This window comes from Bos mutus, chromosome 13 (genome assembly GCF_027580195.1).
Source record: "Bos mutus isolate GX-2022 chromosome 13, NWIPB_WYAK_1.1, whole genome shotgun sequence".
NCBI classification, from domain to species: domain Eukaryota; kingdom Metazoa; phylum Chordata; class Mammalia; order Artiodactyla; family Bovidae; genus Bos; species Bos mutus.
The window spans coordinates 27723360-27735558 of record NC_091629.1 but is presented as its reverse complement, the minus strand read 5'-3'; the positions used below and the strand labels follow the sequence as shown (position 1 = coordinate 27735558).

General features: G+C 44.8%; 1 protein-coding gene and 1 non-coding gene across 2 annotated transcripts in view; one reads left to right on the top strand and one right to left on the bottom strand.

Moving 5' to 3' along the window:
* The window catches only part of ABHD12 (abhydrolase domain containing 12, lysophospholipase), a 52408-nt gene that overhangs the window by 14514 nt on the left and 25695 nt on the right, over window positions 1-12199 (top strand). The window lies entirely within an intron of this gene.
* Window positions 7793-7864, bottom strand: TRNAC-ACA (transfer RNA cysteine (anticodon ACA)). The gene has a single exon. It is a non-coding gene; the product is annotated as a tRNA-Cys (tRNA).

Sequence of the window (12199 nt, the reverse complement as noted above, 5' to 3'; positions counted from 1 at the left end):
CAGAGACATTTCAGTATTCACTTACATAACAAATCGCCGGCTACTGGCAATAGTTTCTGCAAAAATCCTCCAGTCAGAAATGTGATAATATTTGCTTTATGTATTTAGTTGCTCCTATGTTGGATGTGTATTTGTTTACAATTGTTGTATCTTATTGGATTGATTCCTTGGTCATTATATAATATCCTTCTTTGTCTCTTGTTATAGTCTGTTTGAAAATCTGTTTTGTCTGGTATACATATTGCTGCCCTAGCTCTCTTTTTGTCTCCATTTGCATGGAATACCATTTTCCATTACCTCAGTTTCTGTGTTTTCAGATCTGAAATGAGTCTCTTGTAGTCAGCGCATAGATAGGTTGTGTTTTTTATTTATCTGTTCAGCTGTTCTCTGTCTTTTGAATACAGTATTTAATCAATTTATTTTTAAAGTAATTACTGATAGGTATATACTTATTGCCATTTTGTTAATTCTTGTCTGATTGTTTTTATAGTTCTTATTTGTTCTTTCTTTTGTTCTTTCCCCCCATCTGATTTGATGATATATTTGGATTGCTTTCTCTTTGGGTGAGTGTGTGTGTGTGTCTGTGTGTGTGTGTTGTAGGGTTTTCTTCTGATTTGTGGTTACCATGATATTCATAACCATGATATTCATGGGCTTCCCTGATAGCTCAGTTAGTAAAGAATCTGCCTGCAATGCAGGAGACCTGGTTCGATTCCTGGGTCTGGAAGATCTGCCGGAGAAGGGATAGGCTCCCCATTCCAGTATTATTCTTGGGCTTCCCTTGTGGCTCAGCTGGTAAAGAATCCACCTGCAGTGCAGGAGACCTGGGTTCGATCCCTGGGTTGGGAAGATCCCCTGGAGAAGGGAAGGGCTACCCACTTCAGTATTCTGGCCTGGAGAATTCCATAGACTGTATAGTCCATGGGGTTGCAAAGAATCAGATATGACTGAGCAACTTTCACTTTTCATGGTGTTCATATATAACAATTACACACACACACATAAATATATATAATATATATTAGTAATAACATGTTATTTTAAGTTGATGATCTTTTAAGTTGAAATGTACTCTTAACAACCGTGCGTTATTCCCCCACATTATTTAGTGTTTTTGATAGCATATTTTATGACTTGTTTTGTATCTGCCTTAACTACTTACTGTGGATATAGATGATTTTGCTGCTTTTGTCTTATACTGTTCCTACTAGCTTTATAAGTGGTTGATGCACTACTTTTACTGTGTGTTTGCATTTACCAATGAGGTTTTTCCTTTCATAATTTTCATATTTCTAGTTGTGAGGTTTTTTTTTTTTCCATTTTTTTAAAATCCTACTTAGAGAAGGCCCTTGAACATTTCTTGCAATGCCAGTGTCATGGTGTGAAATTCTTTTAGCTATTGCTTATATGTAAAGTAAAATATTTTTGGTTACAGGTATAGATTTCTTTTCCTTTTCATCACTGAGTATATCATGTCACTTCATTCTGATCTGTGAAATTTCTGCTGGAAAGTCAGCTTAGGGAGTTTTCTTGCACATAACTAATTGCCTTTTTTCTTGCTACTTTTAAGATTCTTTATCTTTAATTTTGCTATTTTAATTGTAATTTGTCTTGGTCTTTGTCCTGTCTTTGGCAGGAAGGCATGGCAACCCACTCCAGTATTCTTGCCTAGAGAATCCCATGGACAGAGGAACGTGTCAGGGAGAAACCCAGGGAAGCTGAGGATCAAGTTTCATTCTCAATTTTTTTTGGATTTCTGAAAATGCAATTTAATTCATTCTGAATGAAAATTTGGTGGAATGGAAAGAGGGGGCGCAAACTGAGAGTCCCAGGACATGAAGTCATGATGAGGCCTTATCTTGAGTAAATGAATCCATACTGTGAGCCTGGTTTCTGTATCTCTAAAAGAGGAGTGTTACCTATTCTACCTGCTTCATGGAGTTGTACTAAGATTTCAGCAAGGTTATAGCAGCATAATATATCATTATAGAGAGAGGGGTGTAGTGCTTTTTTCCTGTCCACTCACTCCATCTACTTTTTGTGTTTAAAAGAAGTTCACAAGAGACACCTACTTTACATGTTAATCTGTTTCCCTAGTTTTTATGCTTTTTTGGGGAGATAATTGAATTACCTGTATTGTTGGTTGTGTTTTTATTTATTTTTGGTTGCTCTGGGTCTTCATTGCAGCACGCGGGCCATGTCATTGTGGTGCAAGGGGTTAGTTGCCCTGTGGCATATGGGATCTTAATTCCCTGACCAGTGATCGAACCTGAGTCCCGCGGTGTTAGAAGGCAGATTCTTAACCACAGGACCATCAGAAAAGTCCCACCTGTATTGTTAAGTCCTTGTTTTTTTGCTTTCTGTTGCTACAGGTTTCAGAACTTTCTCAGATACTTTTATGCTATGAAACTGGCACTGGAGAGCAGGTAGTTTCTATTAATAGTTGGTAGGGTGGGTACTGCCTTGTTTAGAGACTTGTACTGTCTCTTATTGACAGTTCTAGTGTTGGACAAATACTGCTTCTTGAATAAAAAGGGGGTTATAATAATTTATTTATTTATTTTTTTATTGTACCATGTGGTTTGCAGAATCTTAGTTCCCCAACTAGGGATTAAACTCAGCCATAACCACTGGACTGCCAGGGAATCCCTTGTATTGACTTAAGTGCTTACAGCTATCTCAAAAGGTACTGTAATCTCCGTTTCACAGATGAGGAAATCAAGTCACAGATAGTTACGCATTATAGCTTGTCCAGAGTGACACAGCCACTGGAGGCAGAGCCGGTGTGCTCCTGCCTCTATTAGGGCTGCAACACAGCCTGACTGTTAGAACAAGGAAATGGCATGGGTTGAAAATATTGGGCAGATTTCAGTTGAGGGAAGCTAATGAGTTAGCCAGTATGTTGCTTTCCTTTTCTGACCACATTATTGACACAGTGAGGTGCTAAGGAGTGGGCTTCTAAGCTCACAGGCCTGGTGCAGAGCCATCTCTCCGGTGGGTGTCACCCTCTGGGACCTCCTGGTTGGTCTGGCACCCCCTCCTTGTGGAAGCTTTGGAGTGGCTAGCGAGGCCTGCACATCCGTGGCGGTACCAGGGGAAGCCAGGAGCCTGAGGGCGATGTCCCCGGAGCCAGCCTCATTGGCTCCTGTGGCTTTCTGATGAGCCAGTGTTATCTGGGACTCCCACATCATCAGTACTGGGCACCTTGGCTGTTGGAGGTGGAACATGTCCCAGGCAGCTGTAATGAGGTTAAGTAGGGGTTTTTGTGATGCCTGTGTGCACTCTTCTAATAGAGTAAAGAGCCCAGAGCGCAAGGCTTCTCAGATAGGAAAACAAAAATGAGAAGACAGGTTCACTTGCATCTAAAAATAGCCCTTTGTTAAAATATTTACTTAGAGCTCCTTTAACAAGCGAGTTTTTCCAATGTGAAATTGTGAAGTAGCTCACTTTATCTGTGTGTGAGTGCTGTGCTGTCATAGCTTTTCCACCCTGTGGGCGCGTCCCTGCCACTCTCTGAATTTCCAGTTCCAGGCCTTGCCCATTTGAAGCAGAGATGTGGTCCTGTGGTCTGTAGAAAGTGACATGTGATTCTAGGTAGAAGTGTTTCACAGCCAGTTCTTGGTTCTCCGTGCCATGTTTCCTAACACCATCTGTGGAGTTGATGATGTCATGAAGCGATGGTGCGTCATGAAGCGATGGTGCTTCCTGAGCAACGAAGACTACCAGAAGCCCCTGCTGACCTGTACTGCACATGCAGCCAGAGCAAGAAGTGTGAGCTGTTGTTCATGCTGCTGGATTTGGGGGTGGTCATTACTGCCATGAGATGTAGCCTGTTCATGCTAATACAGTCCCTCCAGTTTTGAAATCTTTTATTATATACAAGAAATATATTTAAAAAATTTTTAAAATACTGAAGCATAAGTGGTAAATTCTCTACCCCCGTCTCTCCTGACATGAACAGTCTCTACCCCCGTCATTGCATGCCACCCTGGTGTGTGGGTGCATGGTCCCCTGTGTGGGAGGCGGAAGGTCAAGGTGCTGGGACCATAGCTTTCATTGATAAAAGCAACAAGAGTTGGTTGTGAGATGTAGTGGAAGAGAAGACCAAAAATGCCAGTAACAAAAAATACCTCTAAGAAAGATATATACAAAACCTGTAAGAGGAAAATAGCTCTGCCCTAAGAAAGGGCAAGTACAAACTTCTGGTGATGTGTTAGCCACCTCTACCCCAGATCTGGCTTTCTCTAGTGGCGAGCAAGGGCTACTCTGTTGCAGTCCACAGCTTCTCACTGCCATGGCTTCTCTTGTTGCAGAGCATGGGCTCTAGGTGCACGGGCTCCGTAGTTGTGGTGCACGAGCTTGGTTGCTTTGCAGCATGTGGAATCTTCCTGGACCAGGGATCCAACCCATGTCCCCGGCATTGCCAGGCAGATTCTTGACCACTGGACCACCGGGGAAGTCCAAAGATGGTGTTTTTTCCCCAAATAGACTTAATGCAGTTCTGTTTGGGATCAGTCTGCCTCAGTTTCCCTTTAGGGAAGGCAGAGTGCATGGTCATGAGTAGGTCCTAGGGACACAGATCATCCACAGTTGCAAACAGCAAGCCAGGGACCAGGGACCAGGGACTAGGTGGTAAGCAGAGGGTAGTCAGAGTGGGGAGGCTGCCCTTGAGCTCACCACCTCTCAGGGAGCTGAGAAGAAGGCCGAGATTTTCAGCATCCTTTTCTAAAGTTGCATGTATTTCAATAAGGACAAAAAAAAAAAAAATTAGAAGTTCTCTTATAAATATTCCCAGTTAAAAAGACAAATGGCAGAGGAAAATATTTTAATATATATAATGTCAGACAGAGGGGTAATAGCCTTAATATAGAATGATTGTAAGAGGAATTAGAATAAACAGCCAAGGAGACCTTGGAGCAAACAGCCTTGAAGCTGAAAGCTGGAGGGAACACAGGGCTGGGGATGTGGACAGGTCTCAGAAGTGGGGAAGCAACTAAACCCATGCCCAAGACAGAGCTGGAAGGTCAGAGGAAGTGGGGAAACACTAGGCCTGTGCTGGAGACTGAGGGCTGGAAGGTCAGAGGTGCACAGTGTTCCTGGGACAGTTTCAGATGCTCTTGGATCTGATTATCTAAGGGGGGCAGTGCTATGACCAAGTCTCCTTTTGAGGAGACTCAAAGGCTCTCTCTGGCTATATAGCAGGCAGGTAGAGGTTGGGGGTGGTTCTGTTTAAGAAGTCTCTTCCAAAGGCCAAGGTATTGATCTCCAGAATGGGGTAGGTTCACCCAGGAGGTGGATGAGACAGTCATTAAGATATGGGAAGGAAATATTGGGACTTATTATGTTCATATTCATATATTAACCACCCAGTTACATGTGTGCATCATTTAATATGTATATATTGAGGGCATGCTTCAGAAATGTTACTGATTGAATGTGTAATCAAAAAAGTTTAGGGCTGCTGGTCTAGGCAAGATACGTGGCTGGCCTGGAGCAGAGAGGCAGCAGGCAAGGGAACTGGAGGTGGACAAATTTGAAATGTTTTGGAGACTTGGTGGCATTGGAAGTGGAGGTAGGGCAAGAAGAGGGGTCAGGAATGACTACTAAGGGTTTGCCATGGGCACAGGTATCTGCTAAGATGGAAAACTGGAGGGGAAGCAGAGCCGGAGGAGAGGGCAGAAGCCCAAGTGTTCATTTAGCTCTGGACATGTTAGTTTGGTTTGCCTGGGAAACTCCACCTGGAGACACACAAGACACACAGATTGGGAGCTCAGTCCTTTCAGACTTGCATGTTGTTGATCTGACCTGAGTGCTGTCAGGACAGACCAGCTCATGGAGCAGAACCCTCAGCTCACTGGTGGTTCTTACCCACTGGGGGTCCGGCATGGACTCTGCTCACCAGGGTTGCCGAGGAGCCAGGCTGGCCAGGCCTTCAGCTCCGCACTCTTGCTCTGCCTTGTGGGCTGTTGCTGCTCCTGAAGCATCCACCCAGAAAGGACGTAGTCTCTCCACTCATGTTTCCTGAGCCGAAGCAAGTCACTCGGCCGCCCCTAACTACAGGGGTAAGTCGTGGCCTAGGAAGGCCCAGAGTCGGAGATAACGGTGCTCACGTCTGATGACTGCCTCATAGTTCTGGGCATGAGCTGACAGGCCTTTCTGAGCAGGTGACAGTCGAGGAGCACCAGGCCTGGGTAACACTGAGCTCAGAGCACCGTGACCCGCCTCCCTTACGTGGGACGTGTCCTTGGGGGCCCAGAGTGGAACACTTAAGCTGAACAGGTAGGTCCTGTGACTCTGCTAGGAGAGTGCGCATGGGCTGGGGCCCGAGCGCCTTAGGGTGAGGTGGGTCCGACTCTGAGCTGCCAGGCCCGGGTGGGGTCCACCCTGGGCAGGCTGGCCGCCCCGCCACTGCCCGGTGCCTGAGTTCTGCTTTGCTTCCCTTCTGACGCTGCACACAAGAGTTCAGGGTCATTTCTGAAGTGTCAAACTATTGCTCTTAAGCACTAATGTGGTGACAGAGACCCTTTTGGTTCAGCTCAGTGTTCCCCAAATTCAAGACAGAGACCATAACCGTGCCAAGCTTGTGGGTCTGCTCTGCACAGCAGGCCTCTCAGGTAGATTCTGTTAGAGTTGAAGAGACCGAGACTCAGAGGGTGGATTGGCCCTGGCGTCTAAAATGTGAGGAGGGACAGGCCAGCTCTGTCTCACTTCCACTCAGAGCCCAGGTTTGGGAGCGTGGCAACTTAGACTTCCGGGGTCTCCTGTGGCCTGAGGGGGTGTTTTACTGGAGGGGGCCTTGCTCTGAGTCTTCACCCAGAGGGATCGGGCAGGTGGTTGGAGCATCTGCCTGGGGAAGATATAGTTGGACTATAAAGAGAGCTGAGCACCAAAGAATTGATGCTTTTGAACTGTGGTGTTGGAGAAGACTCTTGAGAGTCCCTTGGACTGCAAGGAGGTCCAACCAGTCCATCCTAAAGGAGATCAGTCCTAAGTGTTCATTGGAAGGACTGATGTTGAAACTGAAACTCCAATACTTTGACCACCTGATGCAAAGAGCTGACTTATTTGAAAAGACCCTGATGCTGGGAAAGATTGAGGGCAGGTGGAGAATGGGATGAAAGAGGATGAGATGGTTGGATGGCATCACCAACTCGATGGACATGAGTTTGCGTAAACTCCGGGAGTTGGTGATGGACCGGGAAGCCTGGCATGCTGCAGTCCATGGGGTGGCAAAGAGTCGGATATGACTGAGTGACTGAACTGAACTGAAAAATTGGTCAGGTGTTCCCTGGGCTTCCCTGGTGGCTCAGACAGCGAAGAACCTGGCTGCCAATGCAGGAGGCCAGGCTTTGATCCCTGGGTCTGGAAGATCCCCTGGAGAAGGGAATGGCTACCCACCCCAGTATTCTTGCCTGGAGAATTCCATAGACAGAGAAGGCTGGTAGTCTACAGTCCGTGGGTTCGCGAAGAGTCAGACAGGACTGAGAAGCTAACACTTTCACTTTCAAAGATTGGTCAATCCCAGGATGTCAAAGGGAAGGTTGTGTTCTTAACTTCTAGGACCACCTCTAGGAGCAGCAGGGGGTGGGGATGTGTTAATCTCTTCATTCTTACAGCCATTCACAGGTGGGCAGGGTCAGATAATCTCTCTGTAAGCTAAACAAAGGCATTTTTTTTTTAATTGTAAGGCAGAGAGGCAGAGTCCCCTGAGGCAAGCCATTATATATATATATATATATATATATATATATATATATATATAGTGGGTTGCCATTTCCTTCTCCATAGTATCTTCCCTAACCAGGGATTGAACCTGGGTCTCCTGCATTGTGGGCAAATGCTTTACCATCTGAGCCACCAGGGAAGTCATAGTACATACAGATTCTGAACTAAAAGATATCCTTGAGGCGGAACCAGGACGCTGCCCCAAGGCTGCACTATTCTTAACTGCCCCTCCTTTGTTTCTGCTTTGGCTCCATTCCCTGATTAGGAACTGTCTGAATCTGCCCTTTGGAAATCAGAGAAAGCCACGGAGAAGGCAATGGTAACCCATTTCAGTACTCTTGCCTGGAAAATCCCATGGACTGAGGAGCCTGGTGGGCTGCAGTCCATGGGGTCGCTAAGAGTTGGACAGGACTGAGCGACTTCACTTTCACTTTTCACTTTCATGCATTGGAGAAGGAAATGGCAACCCACTCCAGTATTCTTGCCTGGAGAATCCCAGGGACGGGGGAGCCTGGTGGGTTGCCGTCTATGGGGTCGCACAGAGTCGGACACGACTGAAGCGACTTAGCAGCAGCAAAGAGGCTGAGAGAAGCCTTTTTCCTAGGAACGGAAGATGCAGAAAGGCTTTTGTGTCCTGGAGGGCCCTCTAAGGTCCTGTGAGTTTCAACTGTTGTTGAAAAATCCATTCCTACAATTTCTATTTCACTTATATCAACCTAACACATTGGTTCGTAACAGTTATACTTGGATTGTTCATGAAATTGCCATAAGCTAACCATTGTCAAAACTCAACATTCAGAAAACAAAGATCATGGCATCTGGTCCCATCACTTCATGGCAAATAGATGGGGAAACAGTGGAAACAGTGTCAGACTTTTATTTTTTGGGGCTCCAAAATCACTGCAAATGGTGACTGCAGCCATGAAATTAAAAGATGCTTACTCCTTGGAAGAAAAATTATGACCAACCTAGATAGCATATTGAAAAGCAGAGACACTACTTTGCCAACAGAAGTCCGTCTAGTCAAGGCTATGGTTTTTCCAGTGGTCATGTATGGATGTGAGAGTTGGACTGTGAAGAAAGCTGAGCGCTGAAGAATTGATGCTTTTGAACTGTGGTGTTCGGGAAGACTCTTGAGAGTCCCTTAGACTGCAAGGAGATCCAACCAGTCCATTCTGAAGGAGATCAGCCCTGGGATTTCTTTGGAAGGAATGATGCTAAAGCTGAAACTCCAGAACTTTGGCCACTTTATGTGAAGAGTTGACTCACTGGAAAAGACTCTGACGCTGGGAGGGGTTGGGGGCAGGCAGGAGGAGAAGGGGACGACAGAGGATGAGATGGCTGGATGGCATCACTGACTCGATGGACGTTGAGTTTGAGTGAATTCCGGGAGTTGGTGATGGACAGGGAGGCCTGGCATGCTGCGATTCATGGGGTCGCAAAGAGTCAGACACAACTGAGCGACTGAACTGAACTGAATCATTGTCAGGTTATTTCCCTATTTATTGTTTTTATAACACTTGTGTTAGGCAGATATCAAAAAAATTAGAAAGTAAAAAACCTTAGAAAGTTAAATTCATTTTTTAATTGTTTTATTGCTTTGCTTGATAGACATGAAATAATGGATTTCAAGCAATTTCACTGCAGATCTACTTGTACTTTTAGGTTGAATTTATAATTTTAAAAATCTGTTAATAGTAGATTATATTAGGTTGTCATTCTGCCTGGGTTTATTTGTCAAATAATGGGTGCTCATGTTATACTTAATGCTAAAAACTCAGGGTGAAGATGTGCACTGCAGATGGGACTTGAACTCCAGTGAGGGAGTCAGACTCAGTCAAGAACCACTCTCTTTTCTCTGAGATCACACCTTGGTGTCAGGACTTAATGAAGCCCTGGTTCTTTATGTCTCTTTGCAGAAAGAATTCAGTGAGAGACATAGTGATAGGTAAGAAGTGAATTAACTTAGAGAGAAACACACTCCTCAGAGTGTGGGCCATCAAGAGGCCCCAAAATATAATTCAGTTTTTGTGGGCCAGGTAAACTCATAGGCTAATGGGGGTAAACTAACGAAACTGAAGCTCCAGTGCTTTGGCCACCTGTTGCAAAGAGCTGACTCATTGGAAAAGACCCTGATATTGGGAAAGATTGAGGGCAGGAGGAGAAGGGAGTGACAGAAGATGAGATGGTTGGATGGTGTTACTGGCTCAGTGGACACGATTTTGAGCAAACTCTGGGAGATGGTGTAGGACAGGGAGGCCTGGCGTGCTGCAGTCCATGGGGTTGCAGAGTCACAGGACTGACGCAGAGCAACTGAACAACAACAATGAAGGGGAGGATTATTCCAGTTATTTCAGGGAAGGGGTGCGGATTTCCGTGAATTGGGCCACCACCCACTTTTGGCCTTTTTGGTCAGCCACAGAAGTGTCATGGTGCTGGTTGGTGTGTCATTTAGCTAACGCATAACAATGGGCCTAAATTGAGGCTCAAGGTCTACTGAAAGTTGAATCTCCTGCTATCTTGGATCTACTTGGTTCTAACCAGTTTTGTCATGTCCTATGGCCTTGTCATTCTTTTAAAGGTTGTGCCCTGCCCCCTTCCCTCCATTTCAAGAGGACAACTGCTTTTATTAAAGTGACACTACTAAACTGATTTTATTTGTACATGAACTTGAAAAATATTTGGGTTCTTATATGTCTGGGAGTTTTAGGAATATTTAATTTAGCACTTATTTCTCTTTAAGTCATTTGGAGCAGAGCTCCTTTAAGGGATTTTGTAAATTAATTTGGTAATACCACCCAGGGCTAGGAAAACATCACAAATACTGTGGCCCCTTGAACAACATGGGTCTGAATAGTGTGGGTCCCCTCATACATGGACTGGTTTTTTTCACCAAAGATGTGCCACAGTACCATGTGATCCACAGTTAGTTGAATCTGTAGATGTGGAATAGCAAAAATGGAGGACCAGCTCTGAGTTACACTCACATTTTGAATTGCATGGAGGGTTGGCACCCCATGCTCTTCACTTTTCAAGGGTCAACTGTAGGTTACACACACACACACACACACACACACACACACACACACACACACGTTACTGCGTGCACACACACACACACGTTACTGCACTTGTCCTAACAGCTGAGCCACCAGTCAGCATAACCGTAGTCAAACCAGGCTCACCAGCTTAGGTAACATAAGAGTTGGTTCTCGTCTTTGCCCTGCTTTAATTGTCTTTTTATCTGAATTTAGTTTGGGCCAAATGGAACAATTTAAGATTACCTGCCCAAGATGAGGGCTAGTGCTTTTGTACAATGTTTAACTTTTAAGATTTTCATTTCCCATAATGTGTAATCTGTGGGGGCAATGGACTAAATTTCCTTTGAGGGACTTCTTAAAATACCAAGCAGCAGTCTGGGTGTTTCCATAGCTCAGCTGAGGGGGTAAAATACCCAGCTTGTTTCCCATGTGTCATTTTTTCCTTTTCATCCTCAGACAGAGGCTGTGTGAGGTCCCTGAGTCCCTTAACAGCCCCCCCAAGGGAGGCAGAGGCCTAAAACTCTAGTGCCTGTAGGAAGGTGGGGAAAGGCCTGGCAGGATGGGCAGAGAAGTCAGTAGAAAGGTCAGTCTCGTGTGCAGTCCTGTCTGGAGTGCCTTCTGAGGAGACAGCTTGGGATTTCCAGACAGAAGGTAGAGTTAGCGGGTCAGTAGATGGAAACAGTTGAGATATCAAGGATAGAAGGGCTCTTGCAAAGGCAGGTCAGTGGATGAGATACCAAGATGGGGGATGACTTAACAGAATTCTTACTAAAGCAGGTCAGAGTCAAGGCACAGAGGAAGAGAGGGCTCAGTTCTTGGTAAAAGCTGGGAAACTAAGTGAATATCTAATGACTGCATAAAATGGTACAAGTCCGGTGGTGTCGAGTTCTTAGCTGTCAACAAAAATAAAAAAGGGCTTGAGTATTTTTCACTGTGTGATTTTTGGCATTTAACCCTGAAAAATTGGTAATACTAGTAAACTTCCATTCCCTTTTACTGATGTGAATAAGTTCTCAATATTTATATTTTTCAAAAACCAAAAAAACAACTAGAATTAATATTCAGTTCAGTTCAGTTGCTCAGTCATGTCCAACTCTTTGAGACCCCATGGACTGCAGCACACCAGGCCTTCCTGTCCATCACCAACTCCCAGAGTTTACTCAGACTCATGCCCATTGAGGCGGTGATATTATCCAACCATCTCATCCTCTGTCATCCCCTTTTCCTCTTGCCTTAATTAATGTTAACCCTTCCTTTTTCTACATCAATAAGTAATATATAGAGAGACATGATGCATTTGGGAAAGTAGTGGAATCCATTTCATTTAGAGATGTGTTTTCAGTAAAAGTTTACTTTCCATGCTTAATAATGATTTACCAAAAATGAAACGTTTGTCATTTTGATTCATGTGTATGGTAATAATCATAACTCAA